Source organism: Pinus tabuliformis, chromosome 9 (assembly GCF_031772625.1).
Source record: "Pinus tabuliformis cultivar Carrire ecotype Pingquan chromosome 9, CPIR1, whole genome shotgun sequence".
Classification (NCBI taxonomy): domain Eukaryota; kingdom Viridiplantae; phylum Streptophyta; class Pinopsida; order Pinales; family Pinaceae; genus Pinus; species Pinus tabuliformis.
This window is the reverse complement of record NC_142307.1, coordinates 1,271,353,435-1,271,373,083: the sequence shown is the minus strand read 5'-3', so window position 1 is coordinate 1,271,373,083 and position 19,649 is coordinate 1,271,353,435.

The window sequence follows — 19,649 nt, the reverse complement described above, 5'->3', positions numbered from 1 at the left end:
TTGGAAGAAAAAAAGAAAAAGGGCTTTGTTACAATTGTGATATCAAATACATTAAAGGTCATAAGTGTGCTGAGAAGAAATTATTTTACATATATTATGAAGAGGAGGAAGAAAAGTATCAAGAAACATCAAAAGAAGAGGATATACACCAAGAATCAACCCCAGAGAAACAAGAAATGAATCCGACCATATCTTGTAAAGCATTGGCAAGAATTACCACTCCTCAAACTCGCAAGATAGAAGGACATATCAAGAAGAAAAATGTTCAAGAAGTGAAAGATCACATCGAGAAAGAAGAAATGAATCCGACCATATCTTGTAATGCATTGGCCAGAATTACCACTCCTCAAACTATCAAGATAGAAGGGCATATCAAGAACAAAAACGTTCAAGAAGTGAAAGATCACATCAAGCATCAAGAAATGAATCCAACCATATCTTGTAATGCATTGGAAGAAATTACGACTCCTCAAACTCTAAAGATAGAAGGAAATATCAAGAAGAAAAAGATTCAAGTAGTGAAAGATCACATCAAGCATCAACAACAAGTTCTCCAACTTTTAAAGGATAATGCCCCTTTGGCGTAAAATCGAATGAAACAACGGGCAGATCAACATTGCAGTGAAAGAAGTTTTAATGTAGGTGATTGGGTATTTTTACGGCTACATCTCAAGCAAACTATTTATGAGAAGGAAATGTTGGCAATATTACATGCACTTAAGAAATGGTGACCTTACCTAATGGGAAGACACTTCAAGGTAAAAATGGATCATGATAGTCTTAAATACTTTTTAGAACTAAGATTATCTTTAGAAGAACAGGAAAAATTGGTCACATATATGTTGGGTTATGACTTTGAAATCATCTACAAAAAAGGGAAGCAAAATGTTGTTGCATATGCACTCTCAAGAAACGATGAGGATGTGGAAGCACTTTTTTGTGTTATTTCTATTATCCAACCAGATTGGATAAACGAAGCAAGGGATGAATGGAAGAAGGAAGAAGAAGTATGGCCACTCATTCAAAAGTTGCAGAAGATGCCAGTTCAAACAATATTGCCAGAACTTGACGAGGAAGGAAAAATCATATTGGAGCCTGGAGCAATCACAGAAATAAGAACCCGACAGCTACGAAATCAATCAATTTCAGAGTATCTCATCAAGTGGAAGAATTTACCCGCTGAATATTCCACTTGGGAGGACAATAATTTTATACAGAAGCATCGAGAACTACTCAAGTGTTGAGGACAACACTTTTTGAAGGAGAGGGGCATGTTAGGTCCCTATACTACTAGTGTAACCCTGTATTGTTATTAGTAGAACCCCCTTATTATATTGTTGTTCCCATGTAGTCCCCATATTGTTATTATTGTGCCTCATAGAAGCCCACTATTGTTATTATTGTGCCCTTACATTATTATTGTTATCTCTGCTTCGATTGTATTATGACCCCTTAGACTCCTATATATAGAAAGGAGGTCTTGTCATTTGTATCATCCAAGAATTGTTCATTTGTGTAATGTAAAGGAGATTGCCCCCTCGAAGAGGCTTATTTCTAAGGCGTTGATCTATCTTTTCTATCTTTTTGTGAGCTAGTTTCATAACACTAGCGAAGCCATGATACCATTGGGGAAACTTGGTTTCTCAAGGAAATTGATGGGTGTGAAGTTCACTCTCCTTCACAACTAGTCAATGGAAGAATGCCCTCTACCCACAAAGCTCAAAACAATCCTGGATTGTATAGATGCCTTCCCAATGCGTTGCAAATGCACAAGGGAGTCCCTTAATTTCCTATGTAATCCCTCAACATCTTCCCCTTTGAGTGTTTTCTTCCTCGCCAAGCCAATATAAAAAAACTCATAGCCCCCTTTTTCTCAGTACGAGGTCATATTTTTTCAACAATCAAATTCGAGTTTTAGTCAACCCAAATACCTAATGATGGACCCCACTCAAGTTTAGTATCCATGGGCATGATTTTTGGTAGCCCTGTTGAGTTTTATTTTCTTCTAAAAATACCAAAAACAATCTTCTCGTGATTTTCATTATTTTTGCTTTTGGGCACTTCCAAAATTCCTAGAAACTCTTCCTCGACCCCTCCCCTCTTCATTCGAACCCCATGTGCACCCCTCTTCCCCCTTCTAGGAAACTCATGATTTTTTCTTGCTTGTGGTAGAGGAATTCATGGACAAACTAGGGAAATCGAGGTGTATATTGGTTGTACCATTGTCTTGTTGAAAAGGGTAACTAGGTTTGTTCTTCATAATTATCATTATCATTATGTATTTTATGTAAAAAAAAAAAAAAAAAGACGAAAAATAATATTTTTAATTGTTCATTAGTTAAGCATGTTCTTCATGCTTTTAGGATTTGTTGAGTCAAAGTCATATTTGGACTTCGTAAAGAAAAAGATAAAAGAATTTTCAAAATGTATTTTTTTGGGTCAATTCTCCTCAAGAAGCCAAGTCGGCCCTCCAAGATGACAAGTCATATCACTCAAAAGGTGTTTCTTTTTGCATGTTATAAAAACTATATATTGGAATACATCCTCCACCAAAACAGCAAGAAATTTGGTGCTTTCTATGATGAGTTTTGAAGTAAAAAGTTTGGATGCCTTCTGTGGTGAGTTTGTGGAACATATGTGATACAAAAATGAAGTTTCTAGGGTCCAGAATGCGAGTCATTTGTGAAAATATGTGAGTTTTCTATATCATACTTCTAAGGAAAAATCGAGTTGTATATACTATTCTTTTGTGATGGAATACGAGCTTATGTGGTGGTTCTCTGTGATGGAAAGTGATCTCCTGTGGTAGATCTTGGTGAAGGCATATGAGCTTTGTGATGTATCTCTATAATGACCTATGAATGAATTTATGGACAGACCTATGGATAAACCTATGAAGTATGTTATGAGGAAAATGTTGTCTAGTGGAGGGTTGACTTGGCATCTTGGAGGTTGGATTTTTGTATTGGGTCTTGGATTTCTCACTTTTATCTAATTCTATAAGAAGAGAATTTGGTTGGGATTTCCCCCTTGTGGGGTTTTTCCCTGGGTTGGAGCCTATTTTCTATGTTCATTGTCTTTTGTGATCTTCCTGTTTCATATTTTGGTAATTGCTTGATGAAATAAGAAAAACATAATAATAAAGAAGCCAACAATTTCACATGTAATTATCATGCAAAGATAAATCAACCCTAATTTCTTAAGCACATTTATTTCTCAACATGGTATCAGAGATAAGGTGAAGGAAGGACAGTCTAAAGATCACTAATTGTCTTCACCTTTCTTAGAGATACTCTTATGGAAACTACATTGCAGGACATTATCTACATCTCTAGTCAAGTTTGCAAGAATAATTTTGGGGAAGAAAGTGGACAATTAAATCTGAAGTTTAAGGATGAATTATGTTATACATTCTAAAGAAGGTCTGAACTTATTTTGAAATGTTGAATAAGGGTGTATCTTGTCTCTTAAGTTGAAAGTATTGCAAGGAGGATAGAGTCTTCATGTGACCTCTTTTTTCTGTGGATTGGAAAAGTTCCTATGGAACCTATCTTCTATGGATTAGATGAATTCTTGTAGCTACTATCTTTGTGGATTGGATGCATTTTTGTAGTATCTATCTATTGGACACATTATTGTATCATCTTGGACGACTTATTATGGAATCTATAATCTATGTTGATGCAAAGTATATAATATTAATTTTGTGGTGTCTAATATTCGTGTTGCAAGAAGTATATTATGATGCGAAGAAGATACAAAGATGTGTTGGAAAATTCAAAGTTGCATCTTATTAAATCAATTTTCCTTCGACCTTAATATTTTCTCGTGAATTAGTTAGTCTTCTTGTTTTCTTTATTTAGATATTTTCATCAAACAAATACCAAGAACAGAAACAGTAACAACAGAGGACACAGAAATTAAGCTCTCAACCAGGGGAAAACCCCTCCAAGTGGAAAAATCAAAAAAACTCTTCTCTTCTTATAGAATTTGCTTCATATGAGATCACAAAGACCCAAATTGTAGACCAATTCCTCCTCCAACTATCAATTCATCCCTTCCATCGATTCCTTCTTTGACCTCACACCAACCAGCATCACACTGCAACTTCGACTTACCAACTTCAGTACTACAACTTCGACCTACAACTTCGGCCTTACAATTTCGTTCTTGTAGTTGCTACAGAAATCCTAATTCAACTTCCTCTTGATACATTCCTTGAGCAAGACAGCTTCTCCAACTGTCAACGAGGTCAAGATAGATTATTATTCCTTTCAACAGTAAGAGACTACACTTCATCCCACTACAACTCGGATCTGTAATTTTGACCTCCTTTACAATTGTAGAAACCGTACAATTTCACATGTGTGAGAGAGACATAGCCCAAAAACAAGTCTTCTTCTTCTTCTAAAGCTTCGCTCTTCTTGTCTACTTGCTTCCCAGCTATAGATTGAAATTTTTCCTTGAGATTGAACTTCTTGGTGAGTAAGTCCAAAATAAGTTCGAACTCCTTCTTTATATAGCCTTTCCAAGGGGTCGAACTCCCTCCTTTAGGCTGACTTGAAGCTTCTACAGCCGACTTGTAATTTTGGAGTTTCCAAGACTTTTGGACACAAAAATAATTCTTTTTCAAATTACATTTTTCTCGAAAGGGTCTTATAAACATGATGTTGAATCCTTTGACTCATGACAATAAATCCTATGACCTAACAAACCCTAGAAGCATGAAGAACATGCTTTTACCTAGAATACCATCAATAATGAGCATGAAACCCATGTTTTTATAAAAACATTTTTTTCCTTTTCTTCTCTTGTTTGTTACATAAGATACATATTGAACTTAATACAATAACAATTATGAAGACCAAATACAATAACAATTATGAAGACCAAAACTAGTTACATTTTCAACACTCCCTCTTAACTAGGGAGGTATTCATAATTGTACAACCAGTAAAATATCATTCTCAAACTAAAGAGTTCTCATAAGAAGATTTAGATTGATAATACAAATTGTAAGAATCATCATTATAAATAGCACTGTCATTGAGGCCTATCTTGACAAGCTCTACTTCATTTGAGAACATTATGTTGGGAGGCTTTATGTATGATACCACACTGCCTCTACAAGGCACATACCCCATCTAGATGTTCACAAGGTATTTCCTTTTAGGATTATTCTTACCTTGGATCTTCAATCATGATTCCTCAAAGAATATTGGTCCTCTTCGGTCACTCTTCTCTTAGATACATGTCCTATCCTCAAAGAGTGTCGGTATCTTACCTTTCTTGGATTCTATATCCTCAAGAAAACCACAGATGCTTATCCAATCCTCCACCATTCTCTCTTCATTACCTGAATATGAGAACGCATATGTAATGTCCAACATCACTCCCTCTCAACTAGAGAAGGTAACACTATTCCCTTTTGTCCATGGAATAGATATTTTCTCCCATTTAAAGATACTCCTTTGCTCCCTCTCAAACCTAGAGGAGATTATAGACTTCCTTTTTATTTGGGAATTCAATGCCACAAGCCTTATAGTTTGTCTTCATAAGAGTATCAGCTGCCAGTTCTCCATAATTGTTTGGCTCCCTCTTTTCTTAGAATCTCATTGTATCGATATTTCTTTCTTTTGAGGTATCATGGAACCATCTTCACTCTTCAATATCATGATAGGATCCAAGTCATTTTTCTTGCATATCACTTTCATCTTGATATCATGGATGAAGAAATTATATTAAGCCTTTCCAAACTTTAATATGAACATAGTTTCCTTGTGAACGCGATATCCTTTTACCTTCAGGGTATCTTCGCACTGCTACCTTTCCATTCCAAGATGGACACATCTTGACTTCACAGTGTCCATGTACCAGATATTGAGTTTCTCAACATTCTCCATACATTTCCATCCATACAATTGAACTTGCCTCAATTTTCATCATGTATTCTTGCAACATTCTTCCAAGTAGCAAAATAATATGTTAACCAGATAACCAACAATAATTAAAATCAGACTTACTTCATCATGTTGACCTTCTCGTTCCATCAACATCCTCATGGTCCATATCCATATGAATCTTTCTTCATGCATCAGGGTGCCCAAGGATCTAAATTGATTACCAAGTTACAAATTTTTCTTCAGGAGATTATACTCGATGTTAATCATTATTTTTAATATTCTAGAGAAAGTCTTAATCTTTTATACATCATTAAGTAAGTCAAATTCCTCATTTTAAACATCATACAATCATACTAAGCATGTTACAAGATTATACACACATTAATTTTAACCAAGAGTCACTTCCAATGTGTATCCTTATGCTTCTTATTCCATCATCTAGTTATATGTCTCATATTGAGTTTGCATCCTGACCCATTGCATTCCTTCATCTCTTTACCAGTATTGTTTCCACTTACATGGAATGTATACTAACCTTGACATATTGCTTTTCCCAAGAACCTTATATAATGATGGTTCTTCCAGGATCATAATGATCCATCTAAGCAAGATGACTGCCTCTAACATAATATTAGATAATTCCTGGATGATCAATATGAAAAAAGGTTTATCTATCTATCTATTCTTAATGACTAGATGACTTCTACAAAGAAATATTAACCAATTATACTCTACATATGCTACTATCACATTATTCTCTTTATGATGTTATGCACAATCAAGACTCTTCTAAAGTAAACAATAATGCATGTTATTCTAATGGAAAGACCAATTTTACCAAGAACCTAACAAACAAGATGTCTTCTTTAATAGTAGATATATTTCACTTCTTCTTTCTTCGGCTTCTTATAAAGTTCACCTATTTCCTCAGCTATGTGAGCCTTGCTTCTTTCCTTTCTCTTGTTGTTTTATTGGCGTAGACGTTCCCTCTTATAGTGTCCATATTCATTGCACTTAAAGCATTGAACCTTGGACATATCTTTCTTCTTGGACTTTCCAAACTTCCCCTTCTTCATCTTCTTGATGAGGGCTAGATAGGCTTGAGACTGTTCATCTAATCCAATTGCATCTTTCACCTTGATCTTGGATTCTTACAAAATTCATTGTTCCCAAAACTCATCAAATGGAGTTGAATCTTTATTGGAGTAGATGTTGGTTGCAAAGCTACTCCATTCTAGTGGCAATGCATTTAGTACATAGATGGCCATTTCCGAGTTAGAAATAGTCTCCCCTAGCCCTTGTAAGTGATCTCTTAATTGAGAGATCTTAATTAGAAAGGATGACATGTCCTCATCCTTTGATTTCTTCATCTTATATAGTTTATTCTACAAAGACATATTTTGTTCTGATGTACTTACAGAGTACAAGTTCACTAACTTGTCATACATAGCCTCGGAAGTTTTCAAATTTGCATCATGGAACAAGAGGATCCTTGATGGATTCAACTATGATCCTTTGAGCCCTTACTTACCCTTTCTTGTACTTTTCTAGTTCTTGAGTCTTGTCTTTGCTAGGTTCAGTGATTTCCTAGTTACATATTTTGTTACCTCATGCTCTATCAGTGCTAGGTAAATAATTTTCTTCCATGCTAGGTAATTTGATACTGCAACGAGCTTATTGCTCTCCTTGCAGAAAGAAACCATATGACAAGTAGATTCATATATAGAGTAATAATATGATATTTACTTGATAACCAGGATTTTCATCTTCCTTGATGATGTCTTCAACCTTTCTTGATACCCTCAAGACCTTTGAATAAACTTCAATAATGTCCTTGAAAGATGTTTCCTAGGATTCCTCGAACGACAACTTCTAAGATGAATGATACCAAGATCATTTTAATGCTTTCTTCAATGGTGATTCTTTAAATAGATATCCTTCTCTCAAGAGAAAACCTTTCTTGTAGTCTTCCTCTCAATCCTTCCTTGATGAGAGCTTGATGTAGTCTTGATCATATTCAATGTAGAAACCCTCCTTCAATATTTATAGCTCTTCTACTTCCTTTCGTCCACAAATGATTCCCTTTGAATAGCAAACCCTTCTTTGTGTCCACAAGATAATCCTTCCAGCTGCCTTTTTGTTCACCTTAGCTCTGATACCATGTTGGAAAATTCAAAGTGGCAACTTATTATATCAATTTTCCTTTAACCTTAATATTTGCTTGGGAACTTGTTTAGTCTTCTTGTTTTCTTTATTTAGATAGTTTCATCAAATAAATATCAAGTATATCAATTTTCCTTTAACCTTAATATTTATTTGTGAACTTAGTTAGTCCTCTTGTTTTCTCTATTTAGGTCTTTTCATTAAAAAAATATCAATAAAAGAAACAGTAACAACAGAGGACACATAAATTAGGCTCTAAACAAGGGCAGAACCCCTCCAAGGGGAAAACCGAGAAAAACTCTCCTCTTCTTATAGAATTCACTTCATATGAGACCAAAAAGACCCAAACCCTAGACCAAGTCCTCCTCCAACTACCAAGTCATCCCTTCCAGCAAGTCCTTCCTTAATCTTGCACCAACCAGCTTCACACTACAACTTTGCCTACCAGCTTTAGTACTACTACTTCGTCCCTGCAATTTCGGTCTTGTAGTTGTCGCAGAAACCCTGTTCCAGCTTCCTCTTGAGACCTTCCTTGGGCAAGACAAATTCTCCCAAGGTCAATGAGTTCAAGATAGAGTATTATTCCTTCCAGTAGCAAGAGACTACACTTTGTCCTACTACAACTTGGATTTGTAATTTTGGCCTCCTTTACAGCTGTAGAAACCCCAGAATTTTGCACAAGTGAGAGAGAGATAGCCCAAAAACAAGTATTCTTCTTCTTCTAGACCTGCGCTCTTCTTATCTTCTTGATTCCCATCTATAGATCGAACTTTTTCCTTAAGATAAAACTTCTTGGTGAGTGAATCCCAAATGAGGTCAAACTTCTTCTTTATATAGCCTTTCCAAGGGGTCGAATTCCCTCCTTTAGATAGACTTGAAGCTGCTAGGGCCAACTTGTACTTTTGGAGTTTCCAGGACATTATAGACTCAAAAATAATTATTTTTTCAAATTACATTTTGCACAAAAGGGTCTTATAAACATGATGTTGAATCCTTTGACTTCTGACAATAAATATTATGACCTAACAAACCCTAGAAGCATGAATAACATGATTTTACCTAGAAGACCATCAATAATGAGCATAAAACCCATGATTTATAAAAATATATTTTTCTTCTCTTCTCTTTTTTGTTACATAAGATATATTTTGAAATGAATACAACAACAACTATGAAGACCAAAACTAGTTACATTTTCAACAAGATGACCTAATCTTTGTAATATGTAGACCTAATATCTGTGAAGAAGCACGTAGATATAATATTTGTAATTTCCTCAACCTCTATTATGCGAGGATTGAAATTAGTCACTCTTATCTTTGTGGTGTGAAGTCTTTGTGATGCATGTGAAAACATAATCTACGTGAGAGGAAGTTCACCTATTTCTACCATGTGGAGAAGACCCTGATCTTTATCATGCGAAGAAGGGTAGGATTTATATCTGCAAGAAGACTGATCTTTATGATACAAGAAGTCTCCCAATCTCTATAATTATTTGTGGCAACTAATATCTAAGGCTTAATGAATTTATACAAGAGATCAAAATCTTTAAATTCCATGAATCAAGAAACTAAAATATATAGCATATGAAGGAACCAAAGTTGTGTATTATCTCCATAATCAAAAGTTGAAACTTTGTAAAAATATTTATGAAGACCATCTCTATGGCACTACAATTGTATACCTGAGGAACGAAGGATAGTAATGTGTTAAGATCTGAAGTGACAGAAACAATATGAATCATCTCTAAGGCATATACAAAGCAACATCTTTTCCATGACATTCATGGAAACATACATAAGTTTGTAATGAGACCTTTTTACCTCAAGTGGACGAGATAACCAAATAAAAAATGTATGATGACTTGGTTCGTATCCCAGTTTGAAGAACAAAAATGTTGAAGCTCAATGAATGAATTGTGATTTGAAGCTTATCTTTGTAACAACAATACTTGAGGTAGTCATGTTATCCAAATCTCCTTCCTATACATAATAGAAGAATGAGTGACATAAATGCAGTCGACCTGAAGTTTGGGATTAAAATAAAGTTGCAAGTGACAAACCTAAAGAAAGTTATTCTTTACACACAAAAAAGAAGTTTGGATATGTACAAAGAAGTACTATATTTGAATATTGATGAAGCTCATCTCTGCACTATGAATATGAGAGGTTGTCTCTTTTGAATGAAGTTAATAAGTGTCAACTCGAGAAACAAGACCAGATCCTTGTGAAGAAGGACAGGTAAAATCAAAAGAGGTACATCTAATTTTTGTGCATTCCATGACCTATGTCAACTGTTCATAATATTAATTCCTTTAGGTCATGTTGATGATTATAAAAGGGGGTATGCATAAACGTAGTTTAGAGACAGTGGCATGTAAGAGATTGATGCCATCTAGTATTTATGGGCATATAAACATTGGGTCTTGTAATCAAATGAAATGGATAGATGGAATGTCAAACAATATCATTAGGAATTTGTTGTCGTTGCGACAAATACCCTCCAAAATTTTTCCAATACTTGAATTTCGGAGCCTACTGTGGATCTTGCAATCGACTTTTCTGTAGCCACCTCTAGCTCTGATTATTCTTTGAGCTCCCTTTTGGACTATAAGCGTCGAAGTAACCTTCTCACACATGCTCAGTCTGTAATGAATTCATGAGCACACTTCTTCATGCAAGCTCGAATAAGCCTAGCATAGGCTATCAAGACAGTGCTTGCGCTATGTTCAATCTATGTTGACAGTCAATGTGCACTGATGTTGACAGTGTCTCACTTCTAGCTGTGTTTGTATGTCTATTTTGGTGAGTTTTGCAAACTGCTGCATTTGCGCACTCTTACTTTCGCGAGTCTTGTTTTCATGCTTTTGACTATATCTTTTTCTTTCTCTCACTCTAATTACTGTCAATTTCATGTTATCTTCACTCTAGCGTGTGTTGCTTTCACTTTTGTTCGTATATCGCAAGTGTCGTTCACACTTTTCTTGTATTGTTGCAAGTGTCGTCTTTTGGCATGGGAATTGTCGTTTATCACGTAAAATGAAGGTCATACTTGTTTCAAGGGGTACTATTTATGATAATGAGTTTTTCTTATCATGTAGACATGTTTCACACTCATTTGCAAACTTTCATGCATTATCGCACAAGTGTCGTCCCTTTCGTCGCAAAGTGTATCTTTTGTGTCGCACTTGGTAGGAGTTGTCGCAAAGTTGTTGCATTGAGGAAGGTATGTTGTTCATATGTTCTGAGTGTTTCTTGTTGTGTTGTCAAGTGATTTAAGTGTGTGATCATGTTCTTAGTCTCTCTCTTACTCATCTTCATATCACTTATCCAACACTTGGTGCAACTAGGAAAACTCCCCCACTGGGCCACTCAGCCTCATTTTTCCCAGCCTGAACTGCGTATTACGCAGTCCCAGCCCTCAAGCAGCACCCTTGTCCCTTGGAACTGTGAAATGTGTAGACTCTGCATTCCAAGACTATGCACTGCACAATCACAGTGCTCAAGCTCAGCCTCTGACCTCCAAACTGTGCAATCTCTCTCTCCTGCCCAGTTAGAACTGTGTATTGTGCAGTCTCAAGGCTCAGGCCTCAACCTTGAGCTCCTGAACTGTGCAATTTCACATTCATCAGCCTCCTCTTCCTTATAGAACTATGCGGTAGGTTGAATCATTGCTCAACCCCTCATCCTGGCTCACTAAGCTCCCAAACTATGCAATCATCTACGTCAGTCCAGCCTATACTGTGCATTGTGCAGTTTAAGAGCTCAAGCCTGACCCCTGATTCCCTGAGCTACGCAATTGCATAGTTACTGAGCCTCTCCCTCGGCCTATCACCCGCTTCTGGCTCAGTTAGTGGATCATCATGTAGCATCTTAGACTAGGAGTTTATTGGATTGATGTTTTCTTGTCATGAGTGAATTGCAGATGCAGGTACTCTGTCATACCATGACAAGATGAAGAAGAAGAAGATGGAGAAGGATACCATGCTAGAAGACACTTCACTAACTACAAAGACAAGTTGATCAATCAAGAGGAAGCAAAGGGACATCAAATTGAGACAACAACTAGAGATCAAGTTACACTAAAGACTCCTCATATCTAAGCCATTTTGGAGGACAAAGAAGAAGGTCATGATCCATCTTTTAGAAGACACAAAGCAAGCAGCAACAAAGAATGGCTTGACATTTTCATGTCATCATGCAACCCATGTCATTAGTGTCATGTCATGGCATGTCAAGATTCATCATGTGCCACATCATTTTTTGGAATATGTAAGTCAATATTGGAGAAATATAATGTAAAGTGGAAGTCTAAGAGTCATTCATGTAATGTGAAAAGTCATGTAGGAAGTCAAACAGTCATGAGGGTAGCCCAAGGGTCACAAGGGAGGTGAAGGATCACCCCATTTTTTATATATACAGCCTCATGGTACAAGCAAAGGACTTTTTCACCTTGGGTCTTCCCATAAGCCATCAGAGAGACAGAGCTAGTACTTTTGGGGAGAAAGTCGTGGCTTCAATGCTTTACTATTGGAGATAGTGATGCTCGTTGTATTCATGTATCTTGGGAATTTTATTTAATACTTGAACCCTAATGGTCAGCACGTTTTGATGCATCGATTGTGAATATTTATAAGATTGTTATGTGAATATTTATGATTCATGTTTTCTTTCACCTGTACTAAAGTAGTTGACCTATTTCAGTGATTTTAGTGCTTATCTAATTGAATATGTGTTGTAATGGTTGTAAAAATTGCCGAATCTATGTGGATTATTCTGCGTGATGTTAGGCGGTTATCTCTTCACTTGTGTGTGCCTCTACTAGGGTGGTACTATTACCTTTCTCTTAGAAGCTCATATTTCCTTCCTCTGCAGTAGAAGAACCTTGACACACTTGCAATTGAACATTCACTAAGCACACTTACTTGTTTTTTGCAAAGGCACATACACGCTTCTCTCTCTTTTTGACAGTTAAACCTAAGGAAAATCTATAAGAAAATATGGCAACCAAACCGATACTTCAAATGGGGCTCCTATTCCCAATGGTGTGAGGTCTTATTGGGACTTCACATTAGGGAGACCCCTTTGGTTGACGGATTTCCAGCACCTGTCAACAAATGGTGCTAGAAGGAGGGCCTTATGACAAGTAGTGCTTGTTGAGTTTGTTTTGAACCTCTTATCTAAAATGGCCCATCCCCAAATATTACTCCCATGGAATTTCTCTAATTTATACATTTGTCAATTTTCAATCCCTGATGAACCTCTTTATCACTTATCTCAGTTAAAGTTTGATGGTGAGGATAGAACATCCATAACTGAGCACATTTCTTATTTTCTTAAATTTTGTGAATCTTACAAAATCGATGATGAAGATTTTGCTTGTGTGCTTTTTTGCCTCACCCTTGAAGGTCGAGTTAGTTGATGGTGTCATACTTTTCCATCTACTGTCATCCATTATTTTCATAATTTCCTCAAGGAGCTTCATCAAGCTTTCGATAGGTATGATCATTGGGATGTTCTTAAAATAATTAATCAGTTAAGAATGAATCCTAATGAATCAGTTGAGGATTTCTCTGATCGATTCCTTAACCTTTGTTGTGAATTTCCTGAAGAAGATATGGATTGGGTTTTCTTGAAACAAAAGTTTCAACTCTTAGTTCACATTTCTATGCATGGTGAACCTTAACCCCCTAATGTTTCTACTTCCGCAACTCATGTGAATTATGAGACACCTCTAATTTCAGAGGAGGATTTTATTGCTCCTTTTGTTCCTTGTCCTCCTCCTTTTCCAATATCAATGAGGGTGCCTTCGCATGATGATAACAAAGTTGGAAAATCTCCAGATCAAATTCCTAATCCATCTCTTCATCCTCTTTCTACTTTTCATGATTCATATCTAATGGCAGAAACCTTGGAATGGCTCATGGAGCTTAGGGTGAAGGTTAATCTTTTCATTCCTCAAGATGACATTAGCACTCTAAACATCAATCTTGAATCTGGTTCCATTGAAAGTGTTACTTATTCAGGGGACATTTGTCATCCTCTATCATCTACATGTTATGACTTTGTGTATCATGATCTGCTTGATCAATTTTCTCCACCAACTAGCTCTTCATGCTCTCTTGATTTTCAAGTTGTTGGTTCAAATTGCGATCAGATACAAGGTAGTAACAGTACACTGGTAGAGGTAAAGGAAAGTGAAGAGACTCTTGAACTCTCTTCCCTTTTTCAAAGTCCCCCATGTCAAGATAATGTGCTTCCGTTCTTGGATGATTTTCAATCTGCTAATGTCAAGAGTGAATCAAATACAATCAATTCTTTCAATCAACTTGTATCCTTGGGAAACAATCATTCCGATGATGATGAATCTGTTGATGTATGCAATCCTGAATGCCCAAGTACATCAGATGATCTTTCAATTTCTCATAAAGATGTTAATTTAGATCGATAATTTGATTTGGTTAAAGAATATGTTCTTATTGAAACTTCCTCTTCATCTCACTCTCCCTTGCCCTCTACTATTTGTGATGCATCTACATGCGATAAAGATACTCCATGCTCTTCAAGTTCTTCATCAAATGAGTTAACCTCTCAATTGACACAAGGTGGTGAGATTATCCATGATGCAAATGAAAACAATCAATCATTGAGTACTCTTTCAATCCCTCATCATCTCATCTCTTGCATGAAGACAACTCTTCAAATTAGCTTGCTCATGAAATGTCTTCAATTCATACATCTTCATATTTGTGATCAAAAGAATATTTTAACCTGAGTAATCTAGTTTTTAAAGTTGAAAAAATCGGTCAAATCAGTGATAGAGATAGTTGCCATCCAGTGAGCAGTGGTCTTATTAAAACCAGTGGTAGTAGTTATCATCACACCATGCACGATCCGGTTCAATCTTCACAATGTGATTTTACAATATTTAAAAGTTTTGGGACTTATCATCAAGTCGAGTCACTTCAACTTCCATCAATGATTATGTCAAGATCTCGTGACTCTGGTAAGCCCCCCGAACTTGGTCAGATCTCGTTTCTCTTGCATAATCCTTCTCTTTGCATGTTTTCTTTCGATGTAAATTTCTTTTTGAAAAATGTTTGGTATTTCAGATGTAATTTTTCAAATTTTCAAGATTTTACTTCTGATTAGATTCAAGAATCTTCTTCAGTTGATTCATCTTCATGAAAATCTCTTGCATCAAACTTGGGTTTGGAATGTGTACCTCTCATAAAGTCATGGAATTGTGAAGTTAATCACTTCAAAGATCATCTTTGGCCAAAAGAATCATATCTATCATATGTATTTCATGATGAGCAGCACCTGATTTTTCTTGTGAATATCATATCGTGAATCGTGTTCTTCATCACACCTGAAATCCTCTTGAGTGCGAATGAATTCATGAGTTATTGTGCAAATAAAATTCTTATTCGTTCACTATATTCTGACTGGTCTCATGTGTTTGATGTACTGGCATTACTTTTCACTTCTTTCGATGATTACGATGCTAGTGCAGTGTGTTACCAACTACAAACAAATAGTTTGTTACATTCATCACACGAAGAAGATGATTCTATTATTCAGATAATTTTTGAAGATGTTCAAACTAATCTATCTTTGTTATTTTCTAACAGAGAATCTCATACCAAAAACAATCCATCTAATCATGATATTAATTGTCATGTATTTTATCATTTTCCCACCAATATATTCAATGACAGTTGTTTCACAGTGTTTGATCTTCATGGCTCAACATATCACTATTAGGATAATTGTCAAGAAGTTGAGGCACTTTAGCCTTTGTTGATGGTTATCTCAAGTCCTCATTGTCTTGGCATGCCTGTTGAATATGATCAACTCTTTTTTCCCTCACAAGATTACCATCCTGATCTCGCGCTTTTAATTGAAGATTCATTGTATCAAATTTTTCAATGATTTCAAGAGGATTATTTTGAATTTCATGATCCAATTGTCGAATGGTTGGAGCAATATTACTTGGAAAGCTCCATTGCAAATAACAAGTTTCAACCTTTCCTCATGCTTGTTAAGCAAGATGACACAAAAGAAGGTGCATTCACAAGAATATTTCAAGGTTTGTTTGATTATGGCTTCCCTCAAAAAGGTAAGAATGTGAACTGATTAAAAGTAGTGGTTGTGACACATCTTTCTGCCCACAAGAAATACTTTATTTTTGTTGTGCAAGTTCTTCGAGATCTTATCTTCTCTCTTGCACATTACTTTATACCAATTTTAATCGATCGCATATTTGTCATTGCTGGTCGAGAACAACTACGGTGACTTCACTGGAAATTTCATTATACGTGACCTCGATCTTCTAGTTGTTTAGGTTAGGAGTAGGACTAGCTGCATTCTAGTTTCCCCTCTCTTGCACTCATTCTACACCTATTCTCCTTAGTCTTTCTTGTGTTTTCTTACTTTTGTCTTGCATCATGTTTTGGTTTAGCTTCCTTTTTCTTGTCTTTTGGTTTTGCTTTCTTGTTGTGTCATGTCTTTTCTTTTATGTTTTGTTAATAAGACATTGCATGAAGGGTGTCCCATTTGGGCTCGAAAGACAATGTGGCCAAATAAAAAAGGTCTTTGTGACAATGCAACATTTGGCTAAACTTTAGTCCTTCTTCTTCGCCCTGGTTACACTTTTTGGTCGATGATGTTCTGACGGAAAATACAATTCCTGTGTGATGAAATCTTTGTATCAAACCATGCTATTTGTGTCTATTCTAGAAACCTTACGCCTTCACTCGGTTCTTTATGTTTCAATGTTTTCCATGCTTATCCAATTAAGTAGAGAAAGAGAAGGGAAAAAATCTAAACGAGAAAACCAAAATCAGAGGTATTTATATGCTTCTCTGAAGGAAAAACCTCTTCTGCTCTCAATAATTTGGGATCCCTCTTTTGCCTATGAAATGAATAAGTTCCTATGCACAATCCTCTATAAAATACATAAATAAAGGCGAAAGAAGAGAAAGGATTCCTACGCAGAGAGGTGAAGCAAGCAACTCCATTGGGGTACTTTCCAGGCTCATTGGAAACGGAGAAATGTTTGTATTCTTGTAGTGACTCCACAGGGGTACTGTCCAAGCCTACTAGTAGCAGAGCAACACCAGAGAAGAAAAACAATACTCTGAAAATCTAAAGCTCGTGAACTATACTACTCTTCTTTGATTCGAAACATTGTGATATTGTTGATCTTATGTTTGTGTTCAACCAAAGGGACAAAGGGGACTACACTTATTCATAGGGTAAGTGGGGAGACCAAAGTGATATGTACGATGAATCAATACTCCCTGAAGAACTAGACCCTACGCAAAAGAATCAACCTAGACAAAGACGCTGAAAATCTACCAGTGTTGTCGTTGCGGAAAACACCCTCCAAAATTTTGTGAATACTTGAATTTTGGAGCCTACTATGGATATTGTGATAGACTTTATAGTAGTCACTTCTAGCTCTAATTATTCTTTGAGTTCCCTTTGGGATTGTAAGTGTCGAAGTCACCTACTCACACATGCTCAGTCTATAATGAATTCATGAGTGCACTTCTTCACGCAAGCTCAAATAAGCCTAGCATAGTCTATCAAGACAGTGCTTGCACTATGTTCAATCCATGTTGACAGTCAATGCACACTGACATTGAGAATCTCTCACTTCTAGCTACGTTTGTACTTCTATTTGAGTGAGTTTTGCATATTATCGCTTTTGCGCACTCTTGCTTTCACGAGTGTCATTTTCATGTTTTTGACTGTCACTTTTGCTTTCTCTCACTTTAATTATTGTCGTTTTCATGTTATCTTTGCTCTGGCATGTGTTTCTTTCATTGTTGTTCGCATATTACAAGTATTGTTTGCACTTTTCTTGTCATGTCGCAAGCGTTGTCTTTTGGCATGGGAACCGCTGCTTATTGTGTAAAATGCAGTTCTGGCTTGTTTCAAGGGGCAATATTTGTGACACTGAGTTGTTCTTGTCATGTAGACATGTTTCGCACTCATTTCTAAAGTTTCAAGCACTGTCGCACAAGTGTTGTTGTTTTCGTCGCGAAGTGTATCTTTTGTGTCGCACTTGGTAGGAATCGTCGCAAAATTGTTGCATTGAGGAAGGTTTGTTGTCCATATGTTCTGAGTGTTCATTTTCGTGTCATCGAGTGATATAAGTGTGTGATCATGCTCAAAGTCGCTCTCTTTCTCATATTCATCTCACTGATCCAATACTTAGTGCAACTGGGAAAACTTCCCGACCGAGCCACTCAGCCTCATTCTACCCAGCCTGAACTGTGTATTGCACAGTCCCAGCCCTCAAGCAGCACCCTTGTCCATTGGCACTGAGCAATGTGCATTCTATGCCTTCTAGGATTGTGCACTACACAATCACAGTGGTCAAGCTCAAAATTTGATCTCCAAATTGTGCAATCTCTCTCTCCTTCCCAGTCAAAACTGCGCATTGCGCAGTCTCAAGGCTCAGGCCTCAGCCTTGAGCTCCTAAACTACTCAATTGTGCAGTCATCATCATCCTATGCCTTCCAAAACTGCATAGTAGGATGAATCAGTGCTCAACCCCTCAACTTGGCTCAATGAGCTCCCAAACTGTGTAATCTTCTTCCTCATTCGAGCCTGAACTGTGCATTGCATAGTCTCAGGGCTCAAGCCTAACCCCTGACTGCCTGAGCTGCGCAATTGCGCATTCACTGAGCCTCTCCCTTAGCCTGTCACCCAGTTTTGACTCAATCCGCAGATCATCATGCAGCATCTTAGACTAGGGGTTGATGTCATATTGTCATGAGTGAACTGTAAATACAAGTTCTCTGTCATACCATGACAAGATGATGATGAAGAATATGGAGAAGGATACCATGCCAGAAGAAACTTCACTCGCTGCAAAGACAAGTTGATCAATCGAGAGGAAGCAAAGGGACACCAAATTGAGACAGCGTCTGGAGATCAAGTTACACTAAAGACTCCTCATCTCTAAGCCATTTTGGAGAACAAAGAAGAAGGTCATGATCCATCTTTCAGAAGACACAAAGCAATCAACAAAAAAGAATGGTTTGACATTGCCATGTCATTAGGCAGTCCATGTCATCAGTGTCATGTCATGAGTCATCATGTGCCACATCATTTTGTGGAATATTAATTCAATAATGGAGAAATATAATGTAAAGTAAAAGTCCAAAAGTCATTCATGTAATGTGAAAAGTCATGTAGGAAGTCAAAAGGTCATAGAGAAGTCTAACAATCATCAGGGTAGCCCAAGAGTCACAAGGGAGGTGAAGGATTAGCCCATTTGTTATATATACACCCTCATGGTACAAGAAAAGGACTTTTTCACCTTAGCTCCTCCCATAAGGCATCAGAGAGTCAGAGTTAGTACTTTTGGAGAGCAATTCATGGCTTCAATGCTCCACTATTGGAGCTAATGATGCTCGTTGTATTCATGTATCTTGGGACTTTTACTTAATACTTGAAGCCTAATGGTTGACATATTTTGATGCATGGATTGTGAATATTTGTAAGATTGTTCTGTGAATATTTATGATTCATGTTCACTTTCACCTATACTAAAATAGTTGAACTA